Source organism: Fukomys damarensis, unplaced genomic scaffold (genome assembly GCF_012274545.1).
Source record: "Fukomys damarensis isolate Sample0158 unplaced genomic scaffold, DMR_v1.0_HiC HiC_scaffold_3, whole genome shotgun sequence".
In the NCBI taxonomy this organism is placed as follows: Eukaryota; Metazoa; Chordata; class Mammalia; order Rodentia; family Bathyergidae; genus Fukomys; species Fukomys damarensis.
Genome location: NW_022900915.1, coordinates 42725832 through 42743624, shown reverse-complemented (window position 1 = coordinate 42743624; position 17793 = coordinate 42725832). Strand labels below are relative to the sequence as shown.

Below are 17793 nucleotides of genomic sequence, written 5' to 3'. Positions count from 1 at the left end.
CACGAGAGCCCATACTGGCAACCCTGTCATGGTGTGTCCTCATAACACAGCTTCACCTTGGACTATTTTCCTTATCTCTTTCATTTTCCAAACACAGGATCCTTCTGCTCAGCCTCCTGAGTAACTGGGATTACAGATGTGCACCACCACACCAGGCTGAAGTCCATTTGAACAGATTTTAAACTCAAGCATGTTACTATTAAAATTACCTTAATGCTTTCTGGGACACACTTTTAAAACAACTAAAAAGTTTTTAAGAAATAAATGGAACTATTAATTTTGGTGGTGGTTTCAAAACTCAAAGAACTGTGCACCAAAAAAAAAAATCTGTATTTTACTTTATGCAGATGAACCTCATTTTTTAATAAGTGTTGCAAAATCACCAGCTACAGATGAGCATAGCAAGGTGGGTGTGGTGCAGTGAAGCTTAGAACATCATGAGCCCAGATTTTAGGCCCAGCTGTTACAGGAAATAATACCAGAGATGAAATATGAAATATTGTATCTCCCAAGTCCATACTGGCTAAAAATCGAAGAATGAATTCTAGGAACAATGGAGGTAAAGAGTAGGAAGATATTTACTGATAGAAAAGCTCCTGAGGGGCAGAAGGGGTCCTGAGTGAGCAGCCTGGGGACCCCACTCTACAGCAGGGTTCTATAAAGTGGAATCCATGTGGGTACAACATGGGCCACAGCCGTGATCATCCAATAAAGTTACAAGTACAGTCACTTAGATAGTAGTGGTCCAGTTGAGAAACAAGTCACGTAACAAGCATGGATGAAAAGAGCAAAGATCCTCCTAGGAAGCAGTGGGTCCAGAGGTCGGGGTGGCTGACATCTATCTAGACTTCAGGAGGCCCAGTGTTTGTCGTCTGAGGAAGTGTGCAGTTCTGGTCACCTTGTCCTTGAGGCCTCATCTCCAACAGATGTGCCTCCGGCTGCGTTGATGATGTGTTGCACCTCTGTCCTGACCCTCTCAAGGGCCCAGGCCTATCTGATGCCTACAGTATTTCTACCTAACTCAGCTGTCCCGAGTGAGTTACAATGAAGCCGCTAGTTCATTATGGTATCTTAGGCATGCAATTTAATAATAACACTCAATTTTATCATCTATAAAATGGAAGGTCTGTCCAGATTAGCATTCCAGAAAGTGCGCATGGCAAAATGCTAATCTCAGAATGTTTGTAATTTTTATGTGGAAGAGACATAGATTCCCGTGCCAAATCTTTTAAAACACGGCTGTCTCCAACAAAATCAATGTATGTGTTGTAGGACTTGTCATAGTTTCCCCACCAATATGCAAATGCACGCTGTATTAACAAACCCTATCTCCTCTCTTTTCCCTTTATCTTTTTCCACCCCAGCCCCATAACTGGGAAACATTTAACAGGTCCTCTTGATGACATAGTCACTTCCTACAGGGAGGTGGACTTGGGGCAAATGGGAACAGGGTCAGGGAACGGGAAAGTAGGGAGAGGGAAGGAGGGAAGGGGACAAAGTGACTGAGCTGTGACACATCCACGTACCAGTTCTCCAGGATAAAGGCAACTGTCGTGTATCAGAAGCATATAAGAAAAAGAAAAAACAGTTCTGATTATTTTCTCAACCATCGATTTTATGTGGACACTTAAATTCACTCAAACAGTGAAGTCCTTCGTTGGTTATCCTAACGAAGGGACTGACCACCAGGACTTTGAATAACTGGGGCAATTCTTTGTTTTCCATTGTTTGAGTACGCACAGGCAGATTAAGTGTATAAATACTATCAACGCTCCCCCAGTACTTTCTGAGTGGGGTACATGGGGGAAACAGACTGACACTAGAAGAGGTAACAGTGAACATAAAGGCAGAGTTTAACCAAATTCCATGGAAAATAAGAACGACCGTGAGTCTGAAAAGTGTTTGAACAAGGCTCCAAACTGACCCTGTCTTAGCCTTCCTTTCCAACAAATGCAAAAGCCAAGTTATGGCATGAAAATCAGTCCTGATTCTACTCATTCTGGGAGCTCATGTGCTAACTGTTTCAGGGTACAAAACTAGGAATGGGGTGTTCCTGAGCTGAATGCACTAGGAGAAACCGTAGGCTGTTTCTCCACATTCTAATTGGTGTCCAGCTTTAGGCAGGGCAATGATGTCTCTGAGGAAAAGCTTGTCCTGACTTCTCCCGAGCTCCTTTGGGTTATATCATATTATTTATATGCTGTCAAAAAATGGCTGAAATCCAGGTGTGCACAGCTATCCACAATTCCTAGAAAATTTGCCTATGGTGTTTCTGGCATCTTTCTTTGCCTTTCTACAAGACATTTATCTATGTAATATTAATGGCTATTGGCTTCCTTTATCATTCTTTTGCAAGAAAATCCTTCTGGAAAACACAGTTACAGAAAATGTAAATATGGTCACATATAATAAATGACTGCTTTTATAATAGCTTAATTATATGCTGAATATGATGAATCCTAGCAGTCTTTTCTCTTTGCTGGTTGTATTTAATAGCAACAGGGATTATTTTTATGTTACCAGAAATAATATTCTATCAAGCAATCTCTGTAAAATGTATTTTGCAGTTAAATACCAAAAAAGATCTCAGTAATTAAGTGAATGACATAATATGCTTGGAAGGGAAGCTCAGTAAATGTCTTCAGGGAAGGATGGAATCCTTATTCAGGATTGCAGACACTAGTGACTGGCCTAACATAGGAAGAACTTGGGTTAATTAGGTTAATGGAAGATTCATCTGCTTCTTGTTATCTATAGGGTGTATCCAGGTAAACATCTCCATCTCAGTTGTATTGACTTGCAACCAACTTGAGTTACCACCAGCTCTCAGGAACTGACCAAGTTTGTAAGTCAAGAGTCCACTGTAGAATTATGGTTCACAGAGTTGGAAACAGAATGATAAGAGAAATCTGTGGTCTTCCAAGGCAACATTTCAGAAATGGTATCACCTACCCTTTATTTGAAATCTATTTGGGTGTCTCCCACACCACAGTACTAGAGCTACTTAAACTTTAACCCTAAATACAAAGAAGGAAAATATAAGCAAATATTTTTCTCTTGTATATCAAAGCAGTGTTTAAATATTAGCCAAGGATAATCTTTGGGGCAACCCACTATCGAGTCCCCCTTCTGTCTCACCTAGACTGAAGCTTTCTTTCCCTCAATAAATTTTTCCTACTCTGACTTCCATTGTTCCTAGAATTCATTCTTCAATTTTAGAGAACATGAACTCATGTTTCAGATATCTAGCAGGTTTAGGAGATACATCTCTTCTCCTTATATCATTTTGGAGGTCTCCCTCTGAGATTACTGGTCAGAGGTAAGTTTTCTTTCATAGGTTCTAACTTTGGTCTTTTTGCTTCATAGACTGTAACTCATTTGTTTCATAGATTCTGGTTTTTGTTTCACAAATTCTGGCCTTTGTTTCAGCTTTTGTTTCAAAAGTGTCTTAATTTGAAGTTGTTGTTTCAAGTATTTGCAAATTTCTTGTTTTTCTTATGCATTGTGTTTTGTTAAAATTACATTTTATTCTTGTTTTGTAAGTGTAGCACTTGCACTTAATTGCTTCAAAATGCTGTAAAATGGGTGTCTTACAAAATTGTCTCAGATAAAGACAGTTCAGGCTTTTATCTGTCCCTTACAGAATTGTAAACAAATGGTGGTTACTCTGCCAGCTAGTAAAGTAATTGCTTTTAGGGCAGCTGCCACTCTCAAAGCAGAGGACAGGTTTCTCCAGTTGCCCTCTGGTGAATCCCCACTCCCACTGAGGCCAATGGTGGGGGGTGGAACATTGACCAGATAGGCAATTGGGTTCCTTTCAGAGACAGATATCTGATTGCATGGAACTAGCAGAAACTTAGGTCACAACTGAGGGGTCGTGGCCAGGGCTACTCTCTGGAGGATACCCAAAGGTCCCTCAGAAGAAACTAGCTCCCAACAGCCCATCAGGTAATCAGCAGAAAATCTCAACATCTTGTCCTACACGTGCTTCTCTGTGAGGCAAAAGGGGAACTCTGTCCGTGATCATCAGGTATCCTCTGCCTCAGAGTGATCTGAAACAATGTCGTCAGAGCCCCTCCATTAAGAGCTGAGCTTCAGGTTTGGGCTGCTTTCACTACTACTAGTAAGACAGACCCTTAGACAAATGAAAAAGAAGAAAGGAATCTTTGATAGATTAAAAACTACCAAATCTTCTCCCTACCTCCTAGGCATGGTCTTCATCATTTATGTGTGTAGGGGAGAAAAAAACGCCTTTTCCAATAGGTCATGGACTTTGGAACATTGACTGTGACTCATAAAATGCTATATGGTAATTTTTTTTGAATGTTTAACCAGTTTGAGCTTTATTTGGACTTTTTCTCTCTGCTAGTGAGTTACAAACTCCCCTTAAACTTTTCTCCAACTTGAGAGTTGGTTTGAGAATCACTTGTAGTCTGCTCCTCCTTCCAGAAAGTCAGACTAAGATAACTCTCAACAACTGTTTTGTCTTACACTAGGGAAAACAGCAATCAGTAACTTGCATTTGTTTTTACATGCTAACTAGAACATGAGGCAATTTTGATCAGGCTTTCTTTTCCTTCATGTACATGCATAAGAAGTTGATAAAGATGCCTTTACTAATGTAGATTGTGGCTGCTAGGAAGGCCTATGAGTTTCAAATACTTAGTGAATTTAAAATGGACCTTAAAGTCGTAGCCTTGTCTTACTGCTATTAAAAGTTGCCTAAAAGACTGGGTAGACAACAGAAATTTCTCAGAGCTTTCTGTGCTCTGGGACCCAGGGCAGAATCTCTGACTTCCATCTCTGGAGAGGATCTCTTCTGCAGGAAAAGTGCACTAATTCAATTGAACTATTTTCCTCTCTCCTTTTCAAGGAAATAGAAAGCAGTGGTTTGAATCTCTTGGTTTGCTAGCAATAATTCCTTCTCTAAACATGATGGTTATAGCTGAAGTCAATTGTAACTTGTGCTTTGAGAGTGCTTACTGGAGTAAGGATATGAGTTACCTGAGGAAGATAAGATCGTGTGCTGGTAAAGGGAAGATAGTCCAGTCCAGTTTATTTTCTGGGTCTCTCTCCAGACTGTAGCTACCTACCCTGGAGTGGAATAAATCTTGGGGGATTCTCTAGGGGGCAGAGGAATCAAGTAGGAAATTATGGGATGCCATATTTGTTTCTCTTGTTTCAGATTAGGAACTCCATATCTGAACTTTGCACTCCTTTGGAATGTAGTAAGGAGAAATTTAGTCTTTCTCTACAACTTTTCATGGTGTGCCTACCTCCTAAAGCCAAGTACACAGAGGAAAGTACTATGATGCTATCTCACAATTAGCATCATACTGTAAAAGAGAGAAAATAGTCAAATCATCTTTATGTTGAGATTTTCTTTACATTAAGAAGTAATTCTTGCTTGTGTTCAAGTGTAAATGTAATGAGAGACACCTCACCCTTAAGACACGCAGTACTTCTAAGCCTGAGGCTACTCCTCACCCTGTAGACACTGAGAACAAAGTTTCAAAGACAACTTTAAACCTTGACCACCAGGTGCTGAGGAAGGAGTATCAAGGCCAGCCATAATTAAAACCTCCATGAGGCTATGTCCATCCTTAGCCATGTTGTTCAGGTCCCTCAAAGACAATATCCCTTACAGGAAGTAAATGACAAATATGGGACTACCTGTGTTCGTGTGTCTTTTTCTCAGTGATCTAAGACAGATTAAATGAGACCTAATAAAGATTTTGGGTGATGCTGATGTGTACATTGAGGTCTTTAGAGAACTTAGATCTATGGATTAGATTAGAAAAATGTAACATTGCTCTTAAATCAAATAGTTTTTTAATGAAAGACAAATAGTATTACACTTAGAAACAATTATCTTAATTTTGGAAGCTCAAAAGATGGGCAGCCAGGAGAATAACTGGTTTCTACGAGAGCACAAGCCGTTCCTATACAAGACCCCTACTGGCCTGCTAATCAGATAGGAGATTAAAATAGGACACATTTTCAGGGATGTATTCTTAAAGGTCTAAGAGATATGAGAACTAAGTCTTTCAGTTATTTTAAATTGTCAACTATCAGAAAGAGATGAGGACATCCCTAGATCCTGATTTGATAAAAGGAAATACTATAGTTTTTCCCAAGTCAGTCTTGCACTATTTAGATGGCATAGAGTTTTATGCTCCCCTCGAAGAGCTTTCTAGCCAGGACAATAGTGTTCTGCTGAATTTTCTAACAGACAGAGATTGTAATGTTTCCAGGTCTAAGGCATAGCTTTGCAGCCTTGAGGTAAAATACTTAGGCCTTATTACATCTGAGGGAACCCAAAGACTGGGGGAAGAAAAAATTAAACCAATTATTTCCTTTCCACAGCCCACAACCCTAAAACCACTAAGAAGATTTCTAGAAATTACAGGCTTTTGTCACCTGTAGATAGAAGGATATAGTGAGATTGTGTGACCCATCTATAAACTCACAGAAAAACCCAAAAGACAGTATTCCCAGATCGCATTCCAGAAGCACAAATAAGCACTTCTAAGTGCCTGCCTACAGGACACCACTCCAGTTTGTATGTTAATAAAAGGTAAGACATGGCTTTGGGAATGTTTTTACAAGATCAGAGAGCTGCTCAACAGCCTGTGGGGTATTTAAGTCATAAATTAGATATTATAGATTCAAAATAATTTATTTTAAAAGACAAGCCCTAAACAATATAGTTAAAACACTTTATTCTCTTTCAAGAGGCAAAAAGCAGCTGTTGAGGTTCTTTGACTATTGGCTTAATTTTCTGCTTGGCTACGCAACTGGAGTCAGTCATAGCCTTTGTCTCTAGAGATATGTTTTGCTAAGGATTGCAGATCCATTCTGGAAAAACTCTGATTTTAATTCTCCTTCTATATCTGAGATGGCTAAGATTTAGTTCTTAAAGACACTCTTATGTCCCTTCTCCACTACTCCTACCCCTGAGAAACAATGCAGTTCTCAACAGTATTTAATTTGAGGCACTTCACTTCTCTGTGGCTGCTGGATTTCAAAACAAAGCTTCCAGAATGGTGAGTTTGCCTTTCCTAGAACTCTTCCAGAGTAAAGCTGACCTTCACTTATTTCTGGGCCATACAGAAAACTGATCTAGGCTTAATCCTGAAACTCTCAAAGCCTATGTAGCTGGGTATTCCAGTCAGATAAACTGTCAGCTTAGGGCCCATCTTAAAATTGTTTTTGCTTTCACAGGTGTAGAAGATTTTTATTCCTTTTGATTCTTATTACAAGCGATCTCTGTTAGTTGATCCACAAAGTTCTGACAAGTCTTTTTATAATTATAAACCTAAAAATTATAAAAGTTACTATAATTCAACTTGGCCAAATATATCTGAGTGTACTTTGGTTTATAAAAAAGTTGTCTTATGTGTATGTGTGCCTGTCCAATTTGTTATAACATGTACAGCTGTTTTGAGTTGTTTTTTTCTTTTGTCATTTTGGATTTTTAAAGATGCTTGCCTATAACTTAGGTTTGCTTATAGATAAATGTCACTAAAGATATATTTCCCCCAGGTTGCCAGATGATCCAAATAATGTCAACTGGTTTTTCAAATACAGTACATATTGTCTATATATAATAACTCAGGAATCTTTCATTGGTAAAAAAATAATTTGTTAATTGTTATGATCTGGCTTTCATAGGTTATCTGAAAATTTGTTAAGATAATTTTAAAAAAAGATTCATGGGCTTAGGGAAACTACTGGACATCCCCTTGGTAAATAAAGGAGTGGCTGCCTGGAAAAATTTATTCCAGCCTTTGTTCACAAAGGGACCCCAGTAATTTCCAAAGCCTTGTGGGAAATAATTGCTAAACATATTATTGTGATATGTATACATTGGCCATAGTCAAATGGCTAAATTTTCTATGGGAAAACAATAAGGTTTTATTTAAAATGGTCTTGGTACAAGACAAAATTAAAGGACAAAGGGTTTCATGTAATTACTACTCATTGTTATTTCATGGTATATATATATATTCATGCCTTCTAGGTATACAAGTCTTCTAGGATATTTATGGTAATGATATTTTTGACTCGGGTATCTGCCTTTCTCTTGTGCTTCAGCTACTTGATAAGAGATACCTGTCACCCAACAGCTGAAGCAATGGCACACACTAAAATTAGAGATTAGACATTATGAACTCCTAAGGTACATTTATAGGTCAATATTTATATTCTCTTTATATGGCATCCTACTAAAGGATAACAAATAACAAGTAAGAATTTTCTTTATGTCATTTAATGTCGTGATCAGATGGAGGTGTTTGACTGAAAGATTATTCCATACTAAGATGGACATTGTTACAAAGAAAATGTCATCATGATTGTCATGCTAATATACTATATGTGGCTCTTGATCTGAAGTTTCTACACTATATAACTGTTTTCTGTTAACATTTTGCAAGGATTAAACTACTAAAACAACCATGGCTGATAAGAAATAAAAGCCCACTAACTGCTTTATATTTCAAAGTGCTTAATGGCCAGACAGAATTATAACAGTTAAGCTCACTGCTCCTACTGCACTTCTAATGTCACTGATCTTCTCTTCTGGTTGTTCACCAATTAAGGCTTGGAGACCAGAACTAGAAAGGTAACTGGGATATGAGGACGGCCAGTATTTTGACCCTGGCTTCTCAAGGTCTATAAGATCCAGGACATGTGGGAAACTTCTCTACCTTTGGTAAGTCACTCACCCTCCCAAGCAGGGAGATTGCTGGGTACTAGATGACAAGTACACTGTGTGCCAAATGAGGGTCATCAAGAGGGAAAAGTCTCCCGTGCTTTCACTGAAAGCAATGTGGTCAAGCAAGGCCATGACACATCCCAACAGCTGACACTGACAGAGGAGCTGAGAGGCTCTATGCATGGTTCCAAAGTAATACATGAAGAGACTTAACTGACCTTGATAATAGATAGCAAGAGGTTCGTGTTGACTGACGCAGGTCTCACTTTAACCTCATCTTAAACATGCAGAAGAAAAGAATAAAAAATAATGCCACACTAATAAAGCTAGATATAAAAAGGGGCTCCAGTCATTGACCCCTTCTGGCAGTTTCCAGCTCTACCAGTAGCTGGCCATGGTTATGGATCATTAGGAAAAAACTATGGTAAAATCTATAAGAGTTCAGCTAGACATCTATTTTTTAGTGAAATTTGTTCTTCAAATTGTTTATCTTCTTATAGCTAAAACTAGAGAGCCTTATGACAAAGTATCAGACTTATAGATAACCTATCAATGAAAGAATCTAAGTCCAGCAGGTTCAATCACTATTTCAATTTCTAAGTGTGACTTTCTCCTCAACCTGCCCTTTCATTCTAGTGTGCTCGTGCTTAATTATACACACTCTAATTTCTTAAAAGTTTTGTTTATTCTTGCCTAGAGGCTGCCAAACTCCAAGCAGCCACACAAATGGAACCAATGACAAATGTGCTAGACTTATTTTACCGGGATCTACAAGGTCAACCTTATAAACAGCTTATAACTGCTAAACTATACAATATGACTTCTATGCTTGACGCTGAAGTCCCCTGGACCTTCTCCTTATCCTCTTTGTGGGCTATGTTCATAACAATCCTGCTGACCTTATAATTTGCCCAATGCATTCTTCACTATTTCTTTGGTTTTGTCTCCTCCAGACTTAAAAGCTACGCAGCTACCAAGATAACAATGCCTGGCACCAACTAAGACCTTTAGGTAGACTCTCTGTAGAGTAACTCTAACTGTTGATCACAACTGCGACCCTCTTCAGCTGCAAGTAGCCAGAGCTATCTTCCCCCTTTGCCCCCTCATAGCAGTTAGAGGTACTTCTTCAAAGGGGGGAACATTGCAGATAGGTAAGTTAATTAGATATCTTGTAGGCAGTTAGACAGGACCGCCCTCAAGAAGCCAACATGGAGGACAATCAAGGCACATTCACTGTGGCCATAATTGTAAAAGGAGAGAAACTACTATATCCTTGTGCTTCCCTGAGGGAAAATAGAAGTAATTGATATTCTAAATAGGTATCAATCACCTGGGTGAAAGGCCAAGGTCTTAACCCAGGCTTCCCAGGAAATATCCCTGACCCACACACACCCTTACTGAAAATCCTTGTACACTTGCTACATGACTTGCTCCCCATTTGACCCCCATTTAATCAGTGCTTCCTGGGTGACTGTACTTGTAATCCTATTGGTTGGTCATGGTTTCGTTCCACCTCATGCCCACCTACTAACTTTCCACTGGGTCTTATAGTTTTGTCCCACTTTGTACCCACCTCACCACATGGCTTTGCTGTATAAAACATATTTGAGAAGCGGGGTGGGTGGGCAACCTGCTTTCTGGTCCGTGTTCTGTCTCTCTTAGAAAGAAGCTTTCTTCCCCTCAACAAGTGTTTCCTACTCTTAAAAAAGAAAAAAGGCTAATCTTTAATAACAGAATGTTTTCTCCTACCACTGCCTGTGCTTACATTACTATACCCTAATTATACTGCAAAAATGAATAATGAATAAGTAATAAAGAAGGGGGCCCGCTAGAGTCATCTGAGGACATCTTGGAACTCTTGAGTTGACTTGACTGACTCTGAATTTGTAAGAGGTCACCCCAGCTCCTGAGTTGTAACCCTTAATGCTTCCATTCTCTGCCTCGTCCCAAATGTTGCTAGGATAGCATGGATCGAAACGGCACACCTCACCATCATATTTCTATTTTAGGTTTAATATCTTGAGCACAGAATGGAGTCGAGAGAAATAATAACCTCTAAAATAGAGATTAACTTTTAGAGTTGAATAGTAAAAACCTATTGAGCAAATTACATCATCTCTACATTTTATTTTTTCCTTATTTCTTCATTTCAAATAATTTCAGAAGACCGTAAAACAGTATTTTAACTTTTTCTGAGGTAAAATAGCCATCAGTCCTCTCTCTCTGTGTCTCTCTGTCTTTGTCTCTCTGTCTTATGTGTGTGTGTGTGTCTCTTGTTCCCATTTTGTAAGGAAAAGAGATGAACTGAAACTGTTCATTCAACATTTATAGGCAATAATCCAAGACGCACAGTAAGGGATTTAAATGCTTGCTGAATTGGATGAATGTGAGCTGGTACATGATGATTTCATAGACAGTTTTCCACCCCCCATCCCTCCAAGGTCACCACAATTAAACTATGAACTGAAAAGTTGCAAAGATAAGGCACTGGGCCCCCTTTCTGGTGCAGCAGATAGCAGACTGGATAGACCCCAGGGAATTTTATCATCCTAAGAGTCTTCTACCTGCTATGCCTTTCAAAGAAGCAAATTCTTTTCAGAAGAATAATCACCACCAACTCTCTGTGATCTTCATAAACTCCTCTCCGTGACTACGCTCTGTGTTAGCCAAGAACTGCTCCCCGGGGCTAGAGACCGGATGTGAGAGGTGAGACTCCCAATTCCAGAATACCATCCCCTCTCTCCTAGGTTGTTGCTCCCAGTTCTGATATCACCGTTTCAAGTGCAGGTGACTTTAAAGATTGCTAAAATACAAAGATCTGTGTGAGCAATGTACCCATGCTGACCGTGGCAAAGAAGCTGGGCCCCCGGATGACCCTGCTGGGTGTTACAGAGGTGCTACAGACTCTCCGAGTTCAGGAAAAGAATTCTACACTTGATGAGAGACACTGCTCAAGCACGGGACAAGAGATTTGTGACATGTGAGCTGAGTTTCTCCTCACCTGTTTGCTTTTACTCACCTAGCGTTTGTTCTTCTGCCACGGTTTTCACTCAAGGATCCATCCCTTTCCTTCCCTGATGCATCCACTGTAAGTCACAGATTGTTTTATCTCCACTTTTATACATATCCGAAATTCAGGTCACTTTGATAAAATGAGAAATGTGTCAGCAATCACTCAGGTTCACTCCTTGGAACCATGACGTCGTCTCATTGGTTTGTATTAACAAGGGACATTGCGCTAGCTTTTGCTTTACATGAAACAGATAGAAGTTGCAGCCTAAAATATCTGCATCAATTCATCACATGGCCCGTGAGGAGGCCTGATGATCACAGTGCTTTGACAGGACCTCAAATACAAACCTCTCTAAGAAGCTCAGGCATGGAGATTGCAAGTTGGGGTCCAGCCTGTGCACCTTAGCAACTTAAAAGAGATCCTGTCTCAAAATAAAAAAGATTGAAAAAGATTGGAGCTGTAGCCTAGTGTGGAGTCCCCAAGCTCATTTTGCACAACAGAAAGAAATAAGTCAAAGAGAACAGAGATCAAGATATATTTCAAACTGGCACAGGCTTATTCAACATACAGTATTTCAAAAGTGGTACAGAATTAAATAAACTTATCAGGGTATTTAGCAGAATTTTTTTCTCAAAAATCAAATGGGTCATTCACAGAGGGCATGTTTCTAACACCAATATCCACAATTTTGTCTGCACATGCATCTTATCTGCCTTATATTAAAAACATGTAATTCTGTTTGTTGTTTTTCTCCTCGTCACTATTTATCAGGACCATTTGGTCTTGCTATGAAAGAGCAATTCGAGAGTTCGTCAAAGAAATGTGTTTTCCGTAAGACAGCCTTGAAGACTTCCTTTACAGAGTGTGCTCTGGAGATCGGTGCTCTCAAAAGTAGGTTTTGAGTCTCCGTGTCACTGGCCCATCCATGTCCTTCAGGACACTCTTCATAAGTTTGGTTATTTTCTTGTCTGACCCTTCATGGGGTCAACAACTTGTCCGACACCAGGCAGAGTGCACGGCACAGTGGTTCCATGCCAGAGGAGGATGGGTGAATGGACGGATCCATGAAATGCTCAAGAACCAGTGAATGAAATGGGCAGAGATAGAACAAAGGAGGAAATCTCATTCCACAAGCAGATCTGTTTACAAATCGATGAGGAGTCCACAAGTGAAAAGCTGCCAAATACGGGAGCTTCTGTGCTTGAGTATGGATGACACACAGCAATACCCATCTTGCTTGCATCCAAGCCACTGTGAGCCCAGAGCAAGTCTTCACGCCTCTGCTAACCCTGATCCTGTCTAGAGGCTTCTTCAACAAAGCTAGTCCATGTTCTTCTCATTCTTTTGCCATTTTAGTCTATACAAAAGTTTGAACTTTCCTGTGCTCTGCCAAGAAATGCCTCTCTACCACTCCTAACATCTGGTCTGCAGCTTCCAATAATCCATGGGCTGCCTTGACATACAGCTCACTGTGCATTATGCAAGGGTTTGGTTATGTTATACCATGAAATAATATATATGAAAGTACTTTAGAAACTATTAAATTCCATGCAAATGAAACAAGTAACAGTCATAATTATTATCATCATCATTGTCACCTTAGCAAAGACAGAAACCTCTTTAACGAGGCTTTTCATGTTACATATGTTCTTTTGGCACTGAAGAAATACTGAGTTACGACCTTTCAGAGAAGAAAGTGTTTCCTGGTATTAAAATAGAAATTTAAAGAAAACACACTTAACTCTTCCAAGCACTGTTACAAAACAAAGAAAAACAAATAAACAAACAAAACCAGTTCCACCAGATCTATCATTCATCCAAAATGTGAGGGACAGGATTTCTTGGCAGTTTACATTTTCAAGAATTTAAAAGACTCTGAGGATCATCTTATTCCCCCTTAACATAAACTATCCTCTTTTTCTTTTTTTTGAGACAGGACCTTACTATGTAGTTGAGACTGACCTGGAACTCACTATGTAGCCCAGACTGGTGTTGAACTCATAGTGATCCTCCTGCCTGAGCCTCCCAAATGCTGGGATTACAGGCATGCGCCACCACAACCGGCTCTTTTTTTTTTTTTTCCAGTTTTAATTGAGTCTATTGGTACATTTTAGGGATACAGTACAGTTACATTCATTGTTGGGATCTTGTACCTGTACATGACAAGTCTTGGTTCTCATTTTTTCCCCTTGTCCCTGCCCTCCCTTCACCCCCTTCTCCCCTCCCCATCTACAACCACTTTATTTCCATCTTTTTATTCTCTCACATTTTTTTCCTTTTCCCTTTTTACCCTTCCCCTACCCATCCCACCTTCCCTACACCTTTAGCTCCTTTCTTCCCATTTCTCAATGTCAGTAATCTTATTAGGATCATCTGTATTATTGCAGATTATTCACACCAGGGAAACTATTTGGTATTTACACATGTGTGCCTTATTTATTTCACTTAGGAGTATATCTTCAATATGTATCCATTTTCCTATGAATCTTACTGAGTTTATTGGTACATTTTAGGTATACAGTATAGTTCCATTCATCATTGGGATCTTGTACCTTTACATGACAGGTCTTGGTTCTCATTTTTTCCCCATCCCCTGTCCTCCCTTCACTCCCTCCAACCTCCCCTATTTACAAAGACTTTTTTCCATTTCTCATATTTTTTCTTGTCCCTTATTTCCTTTCCCTTACCCTTCCCACTTCCCCTACACCTTTAGCCCTTTGCTTCCTATTTCACATTATCAGTTATACAATTTGGATCTTATTACACTTTTAGTTTTTCACACCAGAGAAACCATTCAGTACTTACACATGTGCGACTTATTTATTTCACTTAAGAGTATGGCCTCAATTGCATCCAGAATAATTAAAGGAATCATACCACAGTGATACATGTGTACCCATGTTTATCCCGGCACAGTTTGTAATAGCTAAAACTTGGAAACAGCCCAATTGCCCATCAGTTGGAGACTGGATAAAGAAGATGTGGTTTTTCTATAAAATGGAGTAGTACTCAGCCATAAAGAATGAGAAACTAGAGTCATTCTTAGGAAAATGGATGCAAACTACCTTCTTAAGAAGACCTCAGAAAGCCAATCAACTCAGCAAGGCGCAGACCATGTTAGGTTCATCACAAGAGGGGAGGCTGTCTCAACACTCTCATCCAAAGAAGATTCACGAGGTCCCCACTTACCTCTGGGTTGGCTCTGGGGGCTGGATAAATGAATAATGACCTCAGTATCATCGAGTACATTCAACTAACAAGCAAAAGCCAAGCTAAGCAAATGCAAACTGCAAACACGTTTCTCAAACACACAATTGTAGGGGAGAGTGGACTGCATGTTAGTAAAAACACTGGCCACAGAGAAAAGAGCCAAAAAATGGGTATTAGAAGTAAACTCTTCTCTTTCATAATTTTGATCTTTGCTAATTAGGAACATTCAGCTCTCTCACACTGCTTTATACATCATGGCCACTTCCTATTCATCAGGACTTAAACACATGACTCTGTGTGTGTGTGTGTGTAGTCCATGATAGTTCCAACTTATTTGCACAGATTTGCTTGCATGTCAACCGTGTAATATATTCTTAGGAGGGGCCGTACCTGCACGAAGAATCTAGCTCACCCATTTCCGGAGATCCAAATCTCATAGCCTTATTTTGGAACATCAGACCTTCTTCAGCTTCCATCCAGTCAGAAGCCAGAGGAGAAAATAAGAAGCTCGTTATTATTTGCAAGGATCTGACATGACTTGAGGCTTCTCTGAGGTTGAACTGGAAAGTGGTATTTGTAAAGAAGCCTTTGCTTAGCAATCAGCAGGCTCTTAAAGATATGTGTAATTTAGCTTTGGTAGTTTCCATAAAGTAGAGGTTTGGTTCTGCCACTGACCTTCTGTGAACTTCCAGGAGTGCATACTCTTTTGGTGAAAAGGTAAAAAATAAATACTCTTATTTTCCTACTAAGGTGGCAATTACACTTGAGTCTATGTAGTCCTGATGTTCACAGGAGATCTTTATAATTTACCCCTTGTAGGCTCTCCCTGTGAAGCTCTTTTTTTTTTCCCCCTTAAGAGAAAGTTTTAAAAATAAAGTAAGAAATAGGAACCCCCCCAAAAAAAAATCTTTGCAAATTGAAGTGTTGCAGTATATCGGTTTGTAACCATTGACAGACTTAAAGGCTTTGAACTTCAATAAGCGCATTTGAAAGAGAGATTAAAACCTCCCTAAAGAGCAAGCATTCACTTTCTAAAAATTCCTATTTCTGAGGTCTGAAAGCACTGAGTTTTGAAAGCCAGGCAGGCTGAAGAACAGCAAAAGCTGCTTCTCCTCAAATGAGTTCAGTGGTGGTCGGAGCTTTTAGCAATCGACTTTTTTGAGGCTGTCCACAAATAGCCAAACTTGTCCTCCATTCATGGCAGGTTCCTCTTCCATCCTGGTAATTACATACGTTGCCAGCCCAATTAAGATTTCAGGGGGAAAGACGATTATTCACTGCAGCAATTCCACTACAGAGCCAGTGGTAAACTCTGTGAGAAAACTTCAGGCGGCAACTTTCCCATCCTCCTGGAAGGGGGACCTTGGTGATCAGCCAGAAACATGCAAACCTGTCAATATAATGCATGCTGCGTAGGTTTCAAAAAACCCAGGCGTTTCCCAAGCCAGGGCAAATTAGCCTTTGGCATCAGAACTCTTGATTATCTATCCACTCAAGCACATCTATACAATGAGAAACAGCTACCCTGAAAGGCAATAAACTGCTGCTTGCAGTTCCCACCAGGCCGCGGGAGTGGGGGGGCATTGGGTCAGCCAGTCCTCGGCGCTGCATTGTCCCATCAGCTGGTGGGGGGGTGTGCACATCAGGACCGCTCAGAAGAAGCCTTCAGCCCAGGGCTCCACTCTTTCTTCAGGACCGGAGCTACCCAGGGGGCGTTATCAGCTCAAGAGGGCCACTGTCCTCAGTGTTCCCTCTGATACTTCCGGAGGAGCGTTTCCCCGTTAGCAGCTCCTGTGCTACTTTGAGGGCAGACTGCTTAGGCAGTGAGCGCTGCCCCAGCCGGGCCACACCGCATCTTACCTGTGCTTAGAGGGCGTGTGGTTCTGGAGAAGTGCTCTGGGCTGGTCTCCAAGCGACTCCTCACCCAGCCTCCCACGGAGACCGGAAACCGGATGTAGTACTTATTTACCGGAAGCGGCTTTCTTCCCTTCTTTCCTCCAAGGTCTTTCCTGCGTTTGTAAATCCTTTCCATCACTTCTGATTTCATGATATTTCCTCATCCTGAAATCACATAACTCAAAACTTGCTACTTAAAAACAGCCAAACTCAATGTCCAAGCTTTCACAGAGACAGAGTAGGTATGCAGCAGAGAAAAAGCACAAGTACTCCTTCACCTTTTCTTTTTTATGAGTATATGCTCCCAATACCTGAATAATATTATAGACAGCTGCATTAGGTAGAAATACTATAGGCAGTCAGATAGGGCTAGGTCCTTGAGAAGGTCAGGACAAAGGTGAAACACACCACAGCAGTGACTGGAGATGCGCTAGCTGAAAACCAGGCCTCAAGACAAAGACAAGATGACCAGACCTCTAAGGAAAAGCACTGGGCCTAAGGAAGTCTAGAGCAACATCAGTCGCCCTGGTGGGTGACCAGATACCGCTGGACCCACCGCTTCCTAGGAGAATCTTTGTTCTTTCCATCCATGCTTGTTATGTGACTTGTTATGTTTCCCAATTGGACCACTATTACCTAAGTGACTACACTTGTAACCTTATTGGATGATCATGGCTGTGACCCACATTGTACCCGTGTGGGTTCCGCTACTCCTCTGTAAAGTGGGGTCCTCAGACACACACTCAGGACCCCTGATGGCCCTTGGGAGCTTTCCTATCAATAAATATCTTCCTACTCGTAAGTTCTGTTGTTCTTCCATTTTTAGCAAAAATGATCTTGGTGTATCATACAGCTAACAAGTTATTTTCTAAATCAATAGTTACCTTCATTATGAAAATTGATACATATATTTATGGCATCTCCACTTCCCCTTTCCCTTTCCTTTCTAACACCT

At 40.3% G+C, this 17793-nt stretch overlaps 1 long non-coding RNA gene across 1 annotated transcript in view; it reads right to left on the bottom strand.

The window, feature by feature from the left end:
• LOC104871291 overlaps window positions 1-16879 on the bottom strand; it is a 41236-nt gene extending 24357 nt beyond the window's left edge. Inside the window, exons 1-2 of the long non-coding RNA XR_782803.2 lie at window positions 16803-16879; window positions 11739-11861 (exon numbers count right to left, since the gene is read on the bottom strand). This is a non-coding gene — a long non-coding RNA (uncharacterized LOC104871291). The remainder of the gene's footprint in view (window positions 1-11738; window positions 11862-16802) is intronic.
• Window positions 16880-17793: the final 914 nt, after the last annotated feature.